This window comes from Scyliorhinus torazame, chromosome 1 (assembly GCF_047496885.1).
Source record: "Scyliorhinus torazame isolate Kashiwa2021f chromosome 1, sScyTor2.1, whole genome shotgun sequence".
Taxonomy (NCBI): domain Eukaryota; kingdom Metazoa; phylum Chordata; class Chondrichthyes; order Carcharhiniformes; family Scyliorhinidae; genus Scyliorhinus; species Scyliorhinus torazame.
This window is the reverse complement of record NC_092707.1, coordinates 158887060-158905717: the sequence shown is the minus strand read 5'-3', so window position 1 is coordinate 158905717 and position 18658 is coordinate 158887060.

The following is an 18658-nucleotide window of genomic DNA, read 5'->3' as shown; positions in this document are numbered from 1 at the left end:
CCACGCCGGAATGGTTCACGCCACTCCTCGGCACCGGGAGCCCCCACCCCGCCGGGTAGGGGAGAATCCCGCCCGTTGAATCTGAAGACTCCAAAATCTCTCCCTGAATCAAGCTTTGCCCTACCTAAGCATTGAAGAAAAACACAGACTTGTGCTTTGTGAAAATGCCTTTCCTGACTTCAGGATCATAGAATGATAGAATTCTCACAGTGCAGAAGGAGGCCATTTGGCCCAACAAGACTGCATCCCTCTGTAAGAGCACCCAGCTAGACCTACACCTCACCCTATCCCCGTAACCCCACCTAACCTTTGGACACTAAGATGCAATTTAGCATGGCCCACCTACCTAACCTGCACAAGTTTGGACTGTGGGAGGATAATGAAGCACTAAAAGGAATCCCACGCAGACATAGGAGAATGTGAAAACTCCAAACACACAGTCGCCCAAGGTTGGAATTGAATCCCGGTCCCTGTGGGGCAGCAATGCTAACCACTGTGCCACTGTGCCGCCCTTTGGATGTCCCAAAGCACACTGTAGCAAATTAAGTACTTTTAAATATGTTGTAATGTAGCAACAACCAATTTGCACATAGCAAGGTCGCATTAACAATAATGTCATAATTAGCAGATAATGGCCAGGATTCTTCCTTCTGGGGACTAAGTCCCCACGCTGGTGGGCAAACTGGCGCTAACCACTCCGGCGTCAACAGCCCCTGAAAGTGCGGAATTCTCTGCATTTTCAGGGGCTAGGTGGACGGCGGAGGGGTTGGCACCGCTCCAGCCGGCGCCGAATGGCTGGCATGTTCTTGCGCATGCGCGGAACTGCTGGCGTGATTCTGCACATGCGCAGACCTGCCGGCGTATTTTGGCGCATGTGTGGAGGGTTCTCGTCTCCGCGCCGGCCCTGGAAGAGCCCTACAGGGGCCGGCGCAGAAGAAAGGAATGCCCCCACGGAACAAGCCCGCCTGCGGATTGGTGGGCCACGATCACGGGCCAGGCCACCTTGGGGGCCCTTCCCCGGGTCGGATCCCCCCGCGTCCCCCCCCGAGGTCCGCCCACGCATACTCACCTGCCAGGTCCCGCCGGTGCCTGAGTTGAGCGATTTACACTGGCGGGACTGACCAAGAATGGACGGCCGCTCAGCCCATTGGGGCCAACGGCCCCCGACTGGCGTAGCACGAATCCTGCCCCGGCCCGAAAAATGGCGCCAGTGAACACGGCAGCTGGCGTCGGGACGGTGGGGCGGGATTTGCGCCGCCCCCGGGGATTCTCCGACCCGGCGGGTGGTCGGAGAATCCCGCAATATGTTTCTGGTAATAAACTGTTTCCAGTACATCAGAAGGGTGGGTGACCAGAGGACACAGATTGAAGCTCATTGTTTAAAGAAGCAGAGACGAGGTGAAGAAAAGATCTGCAATGTGTTGTGTGAAAGGGTGGGAGAGGTAGATTCAATAGTGACTTTCAAAAGGAAATTGGATACATACTTGAAATGGAGTTCACAGAATGTATCCGCGACATTTTCCTCGAATAGTATGTAATGGAACCTACGACGGAGCAAGCTATCCTTGATCTGGTCCTGTGTAATGAGACAGGAATAATGAATGATCTCATAGTTAGGGATCCTCTCAGAAGGAGCGATCACAGTATAGTTGAATTTAAAATGCAGATGGAGTGTGAGACGGTAAAATCCAATAACAGTGTCTTGTGCTTAAACAAAGGAGACTACAATGGGATGAGGGCGGACATGGCAAAGGTAGACTGGGAGCAAAGACTTTATGGTGGGACAATTGAGGAACAGTGGAGGACTTTTAAAGTGATTTTTCACAGTGCTCAGAAAAAGTATATGCCAGTGAAAAGGAAGGACTATCGGAAAAGGAATAATCAGCCTTGGATATCTGAGGAAATAAGAGAGGGTAGCAAATTGAAAGAAAATGCATACAAAGTGGCAACGATTAGTGAGAAACTAGAGGATTGGGAAATCTTTAAAGGTCAACAGAAAGCCACAAAAAAACCTATAAAGAAAAGTAAGATAGATTATGAGAGTAAACTAGCTCAGAATATAAAAACAGATAGCAAACGTTTCTACAAATATATAAAACGAAAAAGAGTGGCTAAGGTGAACATTGGTCCTTTAGAGGATGAGAAAGGGGATTTAATATTGGGAAATGAGGAACTGGTGAAGGCATTGAACAGGTATTTTGTGTCGGTCTTTACAGTGGAAGACACAAATAATATGTCAATAATTGATGGCAAGGAGGCTATTGCAGGTGAGGATCTAAAAACAATCATTATTACTAAGGTGGTGGTGTTGGGCAAGTAAATGGGGCTGAAGATAGACAAGTCTCCTGGCCCTGATGGAATGCATCCCAGGATACTAAAAGAAATGGCGGGGGAAGTAGCAAATGCGTTTGTGGTAATTTACCAAAATTCACTGGACTCTGGGATGGTTCTGGCAGATTGGAAAACGCAAATGTGATGCCACTGTTTAAAAAGGAGGTGGACAATAGGCTGTTTAGCTTAACATCTGCAGTGGGGAAAATCCTTGAATCTATCATCAAGGAAGAAATAGCGAGACATCTGGATAAAAATTGTCCCATTGGGCAGACGCAGCATCGGTTCACAAAAAGCAGGTCATGTTTAACAAATTTATTGAAATTCTTTGAGGATATTACGAGTGCGGTAGACAACGGGGAACCGGTGGATGTGGTGTATCTGGATTTCCAGAAGGCATTCAACTATGTGCCGCACAAAAGGCTGTTGCATAAGATAAGGGTGCACGGTATTATGGGTAATGTATTAGCACGGATAAAGGATTGGTTAACTAACAGAAAACAAAGAGTGGGGATAAATGGGTGTTTTTCTGGTTGGTGATCAGTGGCTAGTGGTGTGATTTGGAGTTGGGGACCAACTGTAATAGAACATAGAACATAGAACATTACAGCGCAGTACAGGCCCTTCGGCCCTCAATGTGTCAAAGTTCACAGATGACACTAAGATGAGTGGTAGAGAAGAGTGTGCAGAGGACACTGAAAGTCTGCAGGGGGATATAGATAGTGTGAGTGAATGGGCAAAGGTCTGGCAGATAGAGTACATTGTTGGTAAATGTGAGGTCATCCATTTTGGTAGGAATGACAGCAAAATGGACTATTATTTAAATGGTAAAAAATTGCACCATCCTGCTGTGCAGAGGGATCTGGGTGTCCTTGTGCATGCATCGTAAAAAGTTGGGTTGCAGGTGCAGCAGGTAATTAAGAAGGCAAATGTAATTTTGCTAGAGTTGGAGTTTAAAAACAGGGTGGTTATGTTGCAGTTGTATGGGGTGCTGGTGAGGCCACACCTGGAGTACTGTGTACATTTCTGATCTCCTTACTTGAGAAAGGACGTACTGGCACTGGAGGCGTTGCAGAGGAGATTCACTAGGCTGATTCCAGAGTTGAGAGGATTGGCTTATGAGGAGAGACTGAATAGACTGGGACTCATTTGAATTTAGAAGAATGATCTGATGGAAACATATAAAATTATGAAGGGAATAGTTAAGATAGAAGCAGGGAGGTTGTTTCCACTGGTGGGTGAAACTGGGACTAGGGGACACAGCTTCAAAATAAGGGGAAGTAGATTTAGGTAAGTTGAGGAGGAACCTCTTCACCCAAAGGGTTGTAAATATGTGGAATTCCCTACCCAGTGAAGCAGCTGACGCGACCTTGTTGAATGTTTTTAAGGCAAAGATGGGTAGATTTTTGACAGTAAAGGAATTAAGGGGTGTGGTGAGCGGGCAGGTAAGGAGCTGAGTCCACAAAAAGATCAGCCATGATCTTATTGAATGGGGGAGCAGGATTGAGGAGCCAGATGGCCTACCCCTGCTCCTAGTTATTATGTTCTTATGAAATGGAAAGATTTGCAGGGCTAAAGAGAAAGAAGGAGCTCTCTATATGCGCATTTCACTCTCCGGCATTGTTACACTGGGGTGAGTGGGCATCTTGACGTAATGCTGGATTTAATCCTATTTCAGGAAAGGGATCTTTTTGTTTTAGCCAAACTTCACTACCCTTCAACACCCAATATCCTGGTCTCTGTAATTGTGTAGAGCTGGTATGACGATATAGAGAAGTCATCATTTGCACTTCCATGGTGTGCAAGCCTGTGGATTATCCACCTTTGGAACATAGGGGTTTGGAGAATGTTGCAGGCAACTTGGAAATAAAACATTTTGTCGGCAGTGAGTTAGAATGATCTGGAGTGCACTGCCTGAAATGATGGTGGAAACACACCCAACAGCCACTTTCAAAAAGGAATTGGATAAATAATTAAAAAGGAAAAACATGCAGATCTATGGAGAAAGAGCAGGGGAGTAGGACTAACTAAAAAGCTCTCTCAAAGAATATGCAAAGGGCCAATGGGCCAAATAACTTCCTCTGTTGAGTCATTTGACAACATTGCAAAAAGCCTAATTCTGGTGTAATGACTTCAGGAGGATTATTACAATGACGTAACTTTCTGTGTTGTAGGTGGTTTAGATTCATCAGCAGTAGCCAATGTCGAAACTGTTCCAATTAGTGTTTCAATCTGACTGCCTACTGTTTTTGACTGAAAATAATTTCAAAAAGGACATTTTGATTTAATGTTTAATTAGTTATATGATATTGAAATTGTTCTGTTTCTGTGTTACCAAGTCATGTACGTATGAAAGCACTTGGAAAGAAATACCATGCAGTCCTTAACTCATCTAGAACCTACGCCGATGATGAAGCTAATTAGATCCTTACTGTAATTATAAGTCTCTCCTAGTGAAATAATCTATGCAGGGAGCCTTGCCTCTTGTTTAATAGGCATGTTTTTGTGATCAGTCTGACTTTCTCAGTGGTTAAATGCTGGTGTATAATTCTTATTCATGAGCATTACACGTCAGGGGCTGGATTTTCTGTTTCTGGGGCTAAGTGTTGACGCCAGCGGAGGAAGTGTGGCGAGTTATGACAGAAAAAACGGCACAACAGCTGCACCGATTCAGCTACTTTAAATGGGCTAGCACCATCGCTATGTGGAACGCAATCAATTCAATGTAACACGGTGAACCAGCACCATTTTACATGGAATTGGCACTCATGAGGCTCACACGCCGCAGCCGCACTTAAACAGTCCCCCACACGCCATCCCAGTCAACAAGGTGGCTAGAAGGAGAGCAGCGCCACGGTTCAGGGATGCTGAACTGGACACCCTCCGGGACGCAGTGGAGGAAAGCAGGATGACCCTATATCCTGGCCCGTGATGAAAGACGTCAGGCGCCGCCATCCACGTGCCTGGGGACGGGTGCGAGAGGCGATCAGCACCGTGGGCAATGTCGCCCGGACTGGCATGCAGTGCCGGATGAAACTCCACGACCTTCTCAGGGTGGCCAGAGTGAGTTGGCTGCTCCATGCCCCTGGCACTAACTCCACCCCTCCACACACCTGTAACCTGACCCCTCACCCCTGGGGGATGGCCGAAACCCCATGCTGCGCCACATGCCTGCCGCCATGGCCAGGTGCCCTGGCCACTGAGGCTCCCATCTACCCAACTCCTGGGCTGCATGCGACGGACCAACTAACGGTTTCGCTGTTTGTGTTCCCCCCCACCCCGCCCTAGGAGAAGGTCGCACACAACCGTCGGGAGTGGGAGGAGACTGGCCCCTCACCATGTGGTCCCTGAACATGGCCGGTGGCACAGAGGAAAGGGATGTCACTGAGGTGGAGTGCGGTCACAGGCGAGCAAGTGAGACCCCGCTGAGTAATGATTGCCCATGACACATGTGTGAGCACCCTCCCCACTTCACCCCCCACCCCCTCACCCCCTTGCCCCATCTCCTCTCACCCCTTGCCCCACAACCCCACTCACCCCCCAACCCCTCCTCATCCCACCCCCACCTCACCCCCCCACCCTCTCACCTCCCCACCCCCTCGCCCCACACCTCCGTCACCCACCTCAACCCCCCCTCATCCCCTCACCCCCTCACCCCACACTGACTTTCCGTCACAGCTGTCTCCAACACCCTCCTCACCTCGGTTAGACACATTAGTGAAGAGGTTCCTGGGACACTATCTGGTGTGCACCACACATCACATCCAGTACAGCAGGTGGAGGTAGGAGCAGCCGGTCGGAGGGCAGGCTGGACCCAGGAACCAGTTGCAGTCCAGACGGATCCCGGATTTCTGGAATATCCAGTCCCAGCCACAGTGACGATGCAGTCAGAAACACAGGGTCAACAGGAGGGGATGACGGCGGCCATCCAGCACCTGCAGGTGCAGGTGGAGGAGTCCAACCCCGTTCGAAGCAGGGTGTGGTTCCGGCTATGCATGCCACCCAGGCCGGCACCATACGGGTGGTGTCTGCGGTGGAGGCATTGGTGGCGACGGTTTTGGCTATAGATCAGCGTGCCCAAGGCTTGGGGCATTCTGTGCAGGCGGTGGCCGAGGCTCAGGTGGGGTCAGTCCAAAGGGACCTCTGTAGAAGAGTGAAGAAGAGGATGAGTTGTGACCTGAGTCACTGAATACATTTTTCGTCCCACAACCAAACTGGGGGTGTGGGGCAACGGTTCTGGTCTGAGACCTGCCCAATGTTTGGTACTGTATGTAACCATTCCAGATAGTGGGGGTCAGAGGGAAGGTGGGATTAGGGGTGAGAGAGATGCGTATAGTCCGCGGCGGGCGAAGAATGTGTGGAGTCCCCGGGTAGGCGGAGGAAATGCCGTTACTCCACTACCCGAGTGTGTTGAAGAACAGGACAAGTGTGTATTGCTAGGAAGGGGCCACTTCCTAGGTCTGGATAAACCGGTGGTTTAGAAGCACCAGGAATGCAATGGCAATATGTTGGGTGTCCAAGGACTGATGACAGGATGAGGGTATATCCCTAGGAAGAGGCTACTTCCTAGGTTTGAATAGACCGGTGGGTTAGAACTGCCAGGAACGGGTTGGTGATATGTTGGGTGTCCAAGGACAGATGACAGGAGAGGGTGTGTGGTTGGTGACCCTATTCTGTGGAAGGTGGGGTGATCCCCACGCACAGAGATGGTGAAGATCGGACTCTGATCGGGGTGGGGAGAAGATGGTCAGGGAGTGAATATTACAATTGCTCTGAGTAGTGGTGTTCAATCGTGGAGCTGTGTGGCAGGCACACAATGTAAAATGGATTGATGGTCTGTTATCCGTGGGGGGAAAAACGGCTCATCGTGAGTGACAATGATGAAGGTGCTCTCAGAGTCTGATCAGTGAGAGGCGAGGGACAGTTCAAATTGCAAATAGCATGCAGGAAGGAGAAGAAGGGAGGGGGAGACGAGGGTGAAACAACGCACAAATAGAGAAGAGGTGCGTGCGTGGAGCACAGATGATGGGGCAGGTTCCATCAGAAATCGTGTACCATGCTTATTGGGAGGTGACCGATTGTCATCATCTGGACACCTCAGAATGTTTGTGCTCCACACACCTCAGAACACTGCGCTCCATGTTGTTCTTGTAATACCCCCATGGGAGGTTCATCCATGGAATCATCTACCTCCCCTGGTCACCAGACCCACGTCTGCCGGTTGCTTGCATTCATTGGGTTCAGGGTTACCGTGTCCTGGTCCTCAAATCGTTCGGCTAATCTGACCGACTGTCTGGCGTGGTCCCATGTCCAATAGGGCGACTGGGGAGTGTGAGTGGTTGTGGGGCGGTTGCGTTGCGAGTGGAAACTGCTTCGTGAAGGTGTCAATGATAACCACTACATCCTTAAATCCATTTCTGCATGGTGGGGGTGGGTGATCTACATGGGGATTCGTCCAGGGACCCTCCACAGGATGCGTGTGTCCTATATGTCTCCTCCTGGTGTCACCGTCGGCAATATTCTGATCGCAAATGAGGCAGTTCTCAATGTAATGGGTGACATCCTCCTTTAGTTCCGGGCACCAACATAATGATGGTCGGTTTTGGTTTCCATGCCCTGGTCTCGGTGTCCGTCATGGGATTGGTATATGAGCTGGTTTCGGTTCTGGGTAGGGACCGCACCATTCCCGCCCTTTAAACAAATCCGTCCTGTATGGTCAGCCCATCCTCCCGTATATCATAGGGGACCGGTAATTGCCGATCAGGCTCTGTCTAACTGTGCGTTGGGACTGAACTAGATCGGCTATGTTAGTCTGGGAGATGTCAATAGCATTCATCGGCTCATCTCCGGGTAGCTGCGAGAGATGTCCGTTACGGGCACTGGCCCTGGCTAGGGCGTAGGCCGTGCAGTTGCCGGGTGGGGGATGCGGGGTTGGCTCTTCACCTCAATGATGCTGTAGGTGCGGCCAGTGGCTACTTATAGTTTGGCGGCTGTTTCCTGTGCGCTTTGCTCACGTCTTCCCACCAAGTGTGCCCTACCGCCCTGGGGTCTGTCCCGGTGCCTGATAAAGTCTGGCCACATATGCCAACCTCTCCCTTTGATATATCCCTGTACTACCCTCTCCCATAAGAGACACCTCTCTGCCCCTGCCTTCCACGCCTCTACATCGCTACCTGTTGTCCGAGCTGACATATTGTTTTAAAAAAATAAATTTAGAGTACCCAATTAATTTTTTTCAATTAAGGGGTAAGTTAGCGTGGCCAATCCACCTACCCTGCACATCTTTGGATTGTGGGGGTGAAACCCATGCAAACATGGGGCAAATGTGGAAACTCTACATGGACAGTGTCCCAGAGCCGAGATTTAGCCTGGGACCTCGGCGCTGTGAGACAGCAGTGCTAACCACTGCACCATTGTGCTGCCCCCAGGCTGACATATTGACTTTAGGGAACAAGGGAGTAGAGGGTCAATTGGATAGCGGGTACGGCTTGTGGCTATATTCTGGCCCTCATCCCTCAGAAGCTGTGTGCAAATCTGCCGGGGTGACCCGATCCTCCCCGTTAGGTACGCATACAGTTAGTACACACTTCCGAAATCCGGTGATTACTCCAATACTGAGTTCACACCTGTGGTTTATGTTTGATCTGTGATTAATCCTCAAGAATAGAGACCTTTATATTCCCTTCGATGAACTTGGGATACTGGCCGTTACGTGAGTCGATTGCTTACTTACGTCGGGCTCAGGCGGAATCTGCAAGATTGTCTTGTGGGATCTTTCGGAGCAACAGTTGTAACTCCCAGCCGAATAGCACCAGGATTGCCAGATTTGTTGTACCTTCTGAACCACAGGCTGTCTCCAACCCTTATACGATGGACAAATGACCACACAAGTTGTATACAATAATACTAGTTCAATACATACACAGAATTAATATTAGTCAATCACGCACACATACAGGTTAGACTCTAAACTAACACACATGAAAGACCAACTTAACTTCCAGGTGACTGGCATGTGCAGAGCAGATATGGCCTCATCTGGAATCCGTTGTCTGGCAGTGCTGGATGTCTGCTGCTGGTCGTCGGTGTCCTCGGCTCTGATCCCTCTGTAGATGGCGTGGATGGTCCCCTCCTTGGCTGGTGCAGGTATCACCGTTGTTGTCGTCAGTGGTTGAGTGAGTGAGTGGTGGGTTGCGCAGCACCTTTTATCCCTTACAGGTTTTGCGTAGTCTTGGGCGGTCTCAGGTAGATGTCCAATCGATCAATCAGGCCTCGATCACCCTGATCGATCTCTACCAATTGGGGGCGGACACCTCGTTGGCAGGGCGGGTCCCAGTCGGCCGTTAGTGTCCGAGGCAGGTAGGCCTTCCCAAATAAGGAAACTGACGCCACCAAGTCTGCCACATATTTGTTACTTTCTACATGAAGCCCATTGTCCCGGGATGGCCTTTCAACGGTCTTTTCCCTGTGTCAGTTTCTGCAAGGTCCGGACTGCAGCCTTGTATATTTGCAAGCTGCAGCCTTACTGTGTTTCTGTGTTGACCAATTTCCCATTGATCTGTGCGGGTGGCCATTTTGGATTGTCACACCCCTGATCCTTACCCCTCACCCCCCTCACCCTGAAACCACTCACCCTCCTCACCCCCGGCCTGTTATCCGCCGGTGCTCCCGGTCATGGCACCCCTCCCTGCTGCCAGGGGTTCCATTGGCTGGCACTGCTTTCACTGGGGGCTGCATTGGGTGAGGCCCTGGGTGGTCCCCCGGTGGGTTGCTGCTGGTTGGGTGGGGTGTTCGGTGCTGAGTTGGGGGGGGGAGGGACACACACTGTGGTGGGGGAGTTCCAGGGGTGGCCGCACCCATACGGCTGGTGCCACTGTGTAGAGCCAGGGGCCGGGGTGGGTGGTCAGCGGATGTTCAGCAAAATGGCGGTCAGTGCCTGGGCACTGCTCCAATCCCGTGGGGGGGCACCCCTGCTGCAGCCAGCACGGCCGATATCCGTGCTAGCAGCCCACAGTCACTCCACTGTGGCATTTGCTACTGCCGCTCTCTGGCTCAGCAGCCAGGACACCAGGTTCACGATTTGTGAGAGCACAAGTGAACCACGCCATCGGGAACTCGGCCCATCGGAGGCGGTGAATTGCAGAGGCCCCGGAGCATCAGGTGTCAGGCTTGCTAATGATATGCCTACTATACTTTCAGCCCGCGCGGCGAGGGCTGCATTTACGCCATTTTCAGGGTGCCGGAGCATCAAGATTTCGCATCAAACCGGCGCCTACCGCGATTTCGGCGTCGAAAGCTATTCTCTGTCCAATTGTGTTTCACGATTTTGGTGTGGGTCAAAATTGGAGAATCCAGCCCATGGAGTTAGGCCACAGATGAGTCATAATCCCATTGAATGGTGGGGCAGGCTCGTGGGGCTGAATGGCCTCCTCCTGTTCCTATATTCCTCTAAAAGTTATGTTATTCTCCTAGATAAAGCACTGGTATTCAGTTAGGAGGGACAATGTGCCTTGTGCATATTTTAATCTTCGCCTGTATTATTCGTGGTGTGCAGCACCTTCCTTCATCATCATTTAAAGACACAGTAAGCAGTGACATACCTCTGAGTGACTCGCAGCAATGCAGACTTTCTATTGTGACAGTTTTGTATCATTTAAACTCATTTATGTTTGAAATTGTACAATGCCAGTTTCCTTTGGGGAATAATAATCCAGTGGGATACTTTGCTTTTAATTTCCAATTATGCTTCAGGGAACAAAATAAAAGAACAACAGGATGCTTTTGTACATCTGTGCAAGATGAGCCGGTCTTATTCAGTGCAGGAGCAAAGGTTTGGTACCCCCCGGTTGTACTGAAGTAATTACAATGTTTGTTTTGAATCACCTATTGAATTTATTAGATGGTGCGCATTGCCTTTCCTTGGATGGGGTTTCCAGAACAAGAGAGAAAAGGAAGAGCTTGCATTTAGATAGCACCTTTCATGACCTCAGGGTATTCCCAAAGCACTTTACAGTCAACAAATAATGTTAAAAGTGTGGTTGCATATAAGATATGTAATGCGGCATGCAATTTTCACACAGCAAAATCCCACAGACAGCATTATGAGAATGACCAGATAATTTGTATTAAGCGTTGGATGGGGCATAAATATTGGCCACCACATCATGAATAACTCCTTGGCTCTTCTTCAAAGTAATGCAGTTGGATCTTCTACCCGAGAGGGCAGATAAGGGCTTGGCTTGACATCATCCTGGCTATCAACCTGTTGTCAAATCTGGAACATGTTAAATCATGTCCTGCCTTCATTCTTCAATTGAAATTTGAAATTTTTGCCATGTTTTGTCAAGAGGTCATAATGTTAAAATTAGAATCAGGGAGTGAAACCAGGGCAGCACACTTTCACACAAAGGACAATGGAAATATGAAAAGCTCTCTTCTCACTTGATGGGCCGAGAGGCCTAATGCTGCACCCATGTCTTATGGTCAAGGAGGCCCTGGATGCTGTGCGACAGTGAAATTTCAAAGATGGAGCCAATTACATTTTTGATTGGTCAGGGGATTAATAGATTTGGAATCTGTCATAATATGTACCCATGCACATCATGAGGTAAAAACAAGCAGTGACAGACACCCAGATTAGCCAATCAACATACAGGACAGAACACAACCAATCACCAGACAGAACACACATTGGGGGCTTCCAACTATAAAACACATGAGGCATCAGCACTCTGCCTCTTTCCACTGGTGACAACTATAGTGACAGTCAGGGTGTATATATCAGTCAGCACCTTCTACACGTGGATCAGAGCTAGCCTAGTCTAGTAAGTTAGAGTTAGTACACTTAGAGTAGTAGAGTGTCAACGCACAGCCAGCTGTGTGCATTGTTACAGAAGTTCAATAAATCGTATTGAACCAATGCCTACGTTTGGTGTATGCTTTACCGTTCATCTGCATCCTGTTGCAGTCCGTGTTACCCCAGGGTGAATAACACAACATGATACCAGGAGTCTACTTCATCTAAGTAATTTACCTTGAATAATTCAGTGATGACCAGCAAGTGCCTTCCAGCGGCATGGAGAAGATCCAGGCCCCTCCACTGCTCCAGATCTCCGGAAATCTCGGCGCCAACTGGCGGGTCTTCAAGCAGAAATTCAGTCTATACTGAATATGCCTCGAGGATGTCCGATGCCAGAAAAATTGCGCTGCTCCTATCAACTGCGGGGGACCAGGCCATCCAAATCTTCAATTCGCTCACTTTTGCGGATGGCGAGGACAAGACCAAGTTCCAGACCGTGTTAGCCAAATTCGACAGTCACTGTGAAGTCGAAACAAACGAGAGTTTTGAGCGCTATGTTTTCCAGCAAAGCCTTCAGTGTAAGGATGAGCCTTTCCAATCCTTTCTAACTCATCTCCGTATTAGCGCAATCCTGCAACTACGGTGACACCGCTGATTCCCTCATCAGGGATCAGATCGTGTTTGGGGTCCACTCCGACGCCCTGCGGGAGCAGCTCCTAAAAATAAAAAACATGACCCTGCCAGTAGCCATCAAGATGTAGATAGATTTTTGAACAGTCAAGGCAAAGATGGGTAGATTTTTGGTAGAAAAGGAATTAAAGATTATGGTGAGCGGGTGGGTAAGTGGAGCTGAGTCCACAAAAAGATCAGTCATTATCGTATTAATGGTGGAGCAGGCTTGAGGGGCCAGGTGGACTACTCTGCTCCTAGGTCTTATGTTCTTATGATGACTTCCCTCTCGATCACTTTAAGTGCAGTATGTTTCGTTGTCGGAATTCAAGTTCAACTGGTTACAGGCTATTCAACGAAATATAGAATAGTTACAGCACATAAGGAAGTCATTTGGCACTTGTGTCCGTGTCAGCTATCTGTAAGAGGAGCTCAGCTAGTCCCGCTTTCCCTCCCTTTCCCCCATTTCTCCTAATTATTAAATACCCTATCATAATTGCATCGTAGTTTTGGGTCTGACCCAAGCATCATCTGACCCTCCCCTTGCTAACCTTCAGCTGTTGAAGGTGATATTACAGAGGTGGAGATTGGAGAGGATATGGGGTTGGAAGTTCAGCTCAGAATAAAATAGGAAAAAATACCTCATCACATTCTTTTGGAGCAAAATTACACAATTACATCTGGTGTTTGGCAGCGCACTTGGTAAAACCTTCAAACAAGATATCAATGTGTTCTAAAATATCTTCCAAAATATGTGCATGCTGAACTTTGAAAATGCATATGAATGAGAGTTATTATCTGAAATGGGCCTTCTGAAATGTATTAAACTAAATTGAATGGTAGTGTCACTGATTAATAACTAATAGATTTGAGTCCCTTGCAGAGACTTGCAATTGGGGAAAATTAAATAGCTCATCCTCCCACACAAGACAGATACAAATTGTTATGATCATCAGAATTTATTGCAGCTACATCAATAGAAGCTAATTAATAACCAGCACTTCAACAAACAACAACTGCTTGTGTTCACATTGGGGCTTTGAGATCAAAAAACATCCTCAAGTACCTCAGATAGGCAGAAAAAAAGACCGAGCAAGGCAAGAGAGGGTTACACCCTGGAGGGATTGCCATCGATGGAGTACCATGGAGGTTCACCAAACTGATTCCTGGGATGTGGCATTGTCCTATGAGGAGGGATTGGGGAGACTGGGCCTGTATTCTCTAAAGTTGAGAAGAATGAGATTATCTCATTTAAGTGTACAAAATTCTCTAAGAGCTCAACAGAGTTGATGCAAGAAAGATGTTTCCTCCGGCTGAAGACCCAGAACCAGGGGACAGTCTCAGAATAAGCCATTTAAGGCTGTGATGAGGAGGAATTTCTTCACTCGGGGGTATTGAATTTTTGGAATTCTCTACCCCAAAGGGTGGAGGAAGTTAAAGACTGAGATTGCTAGATTTCTAGATATTAAAGATATCAAGGGATATGGTGATCGTGCAGGAAAATAGTAGGAACTCAGCTATGGTCCAGCTGAATGGCAGAGTAGGCTTGAGGGGCCAAATAGCCTATTCCTGCTTCTATCTCCTAAGTTCCTATATTCAATCATATACATTGTCAAAGTGGAACGTTTTGAGGAAGCTTTTAAAGGAGGTATCCCGTAAATGACATTGAAAAGATAAACTGCTCACTTCTTTAAAAGGCTGTGAAAGTAGGTCAAAAGATAACTTCAAATTAATAAAATGTAAATGAAAAGCTGCACTGATATAGTGCTTCCAAGAAAAAAAACTTCCAAAGTTGTGTAACGCAGCAACATAATCGAACCAGAGTTGACACTGAACCAGTTAGCGATATTACGACAGGTGACCTAAAGCTTGGTCAAAGAGGTAGGTTTTGGGGAATGGCTTAAAGGAAGATAGAGAGGTGGAGATGTGAAGAGTTACAATGAAGGAATTTTAGACCTCAGGACCTTGGCAGATCAAGGCACGACTGCCAAGAATGGAGCAAACAAAGTCAAAAGGCTAGAATTGTAGAGTTGGAGGAGGATACCAAGATAAAGAGGGGGCAATGCCATGGAGGGATTTTAAAAAAAGATACTTTTAAAATGAAGGTGCTGCTTGGCTTGGAGGAAACAGAGAAGGCCATACAGCCCATCACACCCATGCTAGCTCTTTGGTAGATCTATCCAACTAATCCCAGAACACTGCTGGAATGGACCAGTCAGATTGAATGGCCTGTTTGTGTGCAGTAGGTTCTTTGTTCGAAGGATCCATTAAACCTCTGAGGTTTTTTTTTCACACTTGGGTAAAGCCCTCTAGGACTAATAATTGGCAGGGGAAAGATTGGTGCACTCTGCATACCGGCCGAGGGTACATGTGGAGAGCACCCTGCTGTTCAGATTGGGGTCAATCAACTGTGTAATGAGGACCTAACTGTATAGCTGGCAACTCATTCAAAGCTATAGTATAAATGCAAGATCTCTCACAATATGAAATCACCACTAACTTAGCCTGCCTTAGGAGTAAATGCAATACTTTAGAGGAATACATATTTTGTAAACAGTTCTCTTATGACACATTATTAAGCATTACAATGACTTATTCTCATGGATAAAACTGATATCTAATTTGAGAAACAGGAAGGGGATAATGGTTAAGGTTGTAGGAAGCATGGAATATTAATATGTAATTATTTATTTTACTTCAGAGAATAAGCCACTGAATTGCCCGTGTTATGTATACATTTTGCATTAATTCCTATTAAAATAAATAGCTTCCACTTAAAATTGTTCAGTCATACCGAGCATGTCAGGCTAGGATTCTGCACATTTGTGGAGTCTTCAATGTATTTTTTGTCCACCAGGAGGATAGTCCTAACTAAGACTGGTTGAGTTTCCCCTGCCCCTTTGGGAGTTCGATTCCCTGGTCAGTGGATCTGAAGTTTGATTAATGCAGTCTTGCAAAGCAGCTGACAAGGGCAAGAGTTGTTCAATATATTTCAAACCATAGATGAGGAGCTCCTTCAATCACCAGTATTTGATACAAATTCCTTCTTGTTGGGATTGACCCCTGAGCTGCCATAAAGCTCACACAGGACGTCAGTGAAGGACACCAACATTTTTTTGTTTACAATTAAGGGGCAATTTAGCGTGCTGATCCACCTGTCCGGCACATCTTTGGGGTGTGGGGGTGAGACCCACGCAGAAACAGGGAGAATGTGCAAACTTCACACGGGCAGTGACCTGGAGCCAGGATCGAACCCGGGTTCTCAGTGCCGTGAAGCAGCAGTGCTAACCACTGCGACACTGTGCCGCTGTCCAAGGTTTATGGATGACCTAATAGAGATGTTTAAAATTATGAATGGAGCCTCAGTCACAATGTGATGCATTTCAAAAGTAAGCTCTTCTGATACTTCAGTGACTGAAGGGGCTGCCTCAAGTAGCGCTGAGCCATAGTGGGGGTGGGGGAGGAGCTTTACACGCACCCTCCCCCCCAAAAAAAACCCAAAACGGTGGGTTTGAGTGAGGTGGGTGATGAAGTATTCATTTTTATAAATAAATTTTAAGTACCCAATTCTTGTTTTCCCAATTAAAGGGCAAATTAGCGTGGCCAATGCACCTACCCTGCACATCTTTGGGTTGTTGGGGGTGAGACTCTCGCAGATACGGGGAGAATGTGCAAACTCCACACGGACAGTGACCAGGGGCCGCGATCGAACCCGGGTCCTTGGCGGCGTGAGGCAGCAGTGCTAACCACTGTGCCGCCATGTTGCCTCTGGATGATAAAGTGTTCAAAGTACAAATTCCTACCCCAACCCACCTCCAACTTGCCATCTTCTGATTTTAACAGAGGCAGGATGGGGGAGTTGGCAGTCAATCCACTGCTAGGAGGGGAGGTGGTGGGGGAGGAAGGGCAGGGGCTAAAGTGCAAGTCATGTCTAAAGTGTTACTTAATGTATTACCAGAGTGGCACAGTAGATAGTACTGCTGTCTCACAGGACCAGTGACCCGGGTTCAATTCTGGCCTCGGGTGACTGTGTGGAGTTTTAACTTTCTCCCCGTGTCTGTGCGGATTTCCTTCGGGTGCTCCAATTTCCTCCCACAGTCCAAAGATGTGCAGGTAAGGTGGATTAGCCATGCTAAATTGCCCCTTAGTGTCCAAAGTATAGGTCGGGTTAAGGGATAGGGTGGGGTTTGGGCCTGGGTGGGGTGCTGTTCCGGAGGGTTGGTGCAGACTTGATGGGCCGAATGGCCTCCTTCTACACTGTAGAGATTCATTGATTGTACAATTATTGCAAATTTGTGCATAGATATTGTTATTCCGCCCAACATCACTGTTGGCAGAAGACCTTGGAAATCATCTGTGAAAGAGTGGGGAAAGGGAGAGGTGCGGGAGGCCAATTTGGAATGGCTTCTTAAGAAGCTTCTGGCTCAAGATGTCGTAAGGGGCCGAGTGTAATCTGTGCTAAAATCTAACTTTGGAAGTAAGAGGGAAGAGGGAGGGCTGGATTCTTCCACCCCGCCTGCCGTTAGAACACCACGGGCGAGACTCAGGCAATGGAGAAGTCCATTGACCTGGGGCAGGATTCTCCAGGCACCAGGTGGACGCAGCCGGAGAATCCCGCCGGAATGTTTTTCATCCAAAAGTATGTTAACTAATACAAACTTGAACAGGAAATATTTCATCAACTGACAGCACAAATGGTCTTAAAATGCAATTGGATGTATTTCTGTAGAGAGAGTTTGACTGTGGGAAATGGTGAGAAGTTTGGAGTGGAGAGCAGACTTGTGTAAAGCACTGAGTGAATCTAATGACCTATCTTTCACTAACAATTCTGCATTTACAAAAGCAATGAATAACTTAAATATAAACATGAATTCAATCTTTTTAATGCAATTTTGCATTATTATACCTATTCAGGTGAGTGATCTTCCATCAGAATTGAAATGTTGGGGCGCAGTGAACACTGTGCGCGAAAAGCAGCGTGCCATGGCAGAATGTGGCCGATAGAAGCTGGGAGACCCCACTCCTGGATTCTACCCAGTTCGCAATGCCTTGCGAGATCTAACGCGATCTTGAGAGACGTTGCAATGTAAATCTTGCCCATTGTGGGTGGGATTACAATTTGGCAAACCTGCATATTAGAGCGAGACAGCTAGTCTCATTGTGTTATGCAGTTTCCTGTGACCCCCGAATCGTTGGGATCTATCCCTTTCACCACGGAGACTGTGGGCGAACAAACATCAGTCCCGGTTTCCATAAACGGGGACCAGACGAAACAGCATTTATGAGGTCTCCCAGGTGATTGGAGACCCCCAGGTGTATACCCTTGGTACTCTGGCACTGCTATTGTACCTGGGCACCTGGGTGTCAGCCTGGCACTGCCAAGGTGCTGAGGTGGCATTGCCAGGATACCAGGTTGGTGGTGCCAAGCTGGCATTTTTTGTGTGGCAATGATTGGACTGGGGGTTCCCTGTTCAGGTGTTGGTTGGCATACAGGGGGGCCTGGGGACCTCTTATTGCGGGCTGAGGGGGGGAGGGTCCAGAGATCGGGATGCCATTTAAAAATGGCATCCCAATCTCTCGCTACACTGAGGTGTTCCGGCTAGACGAGCTCCTCAATGCAGAAAATGAGGCTATGTGCGGACTCATCTGTACGTTCCCTGCTGAAGCTTTCCATCTCACCCGAGTGCCGTTTGATAGTGTGGTGTTTCTCGGTACTGCGAGCAATGGGAGCACGCAGCCAACCTCGCTCGTTATGTGACTTTGTTCCCATTTAGTTTTTCTCTTCGCCAATGGTGCCTGACCTGCTGAGTACTTCCAGCATTTTCAGTCCATTGGTTGAATTTTACCAGTGTCATGCCC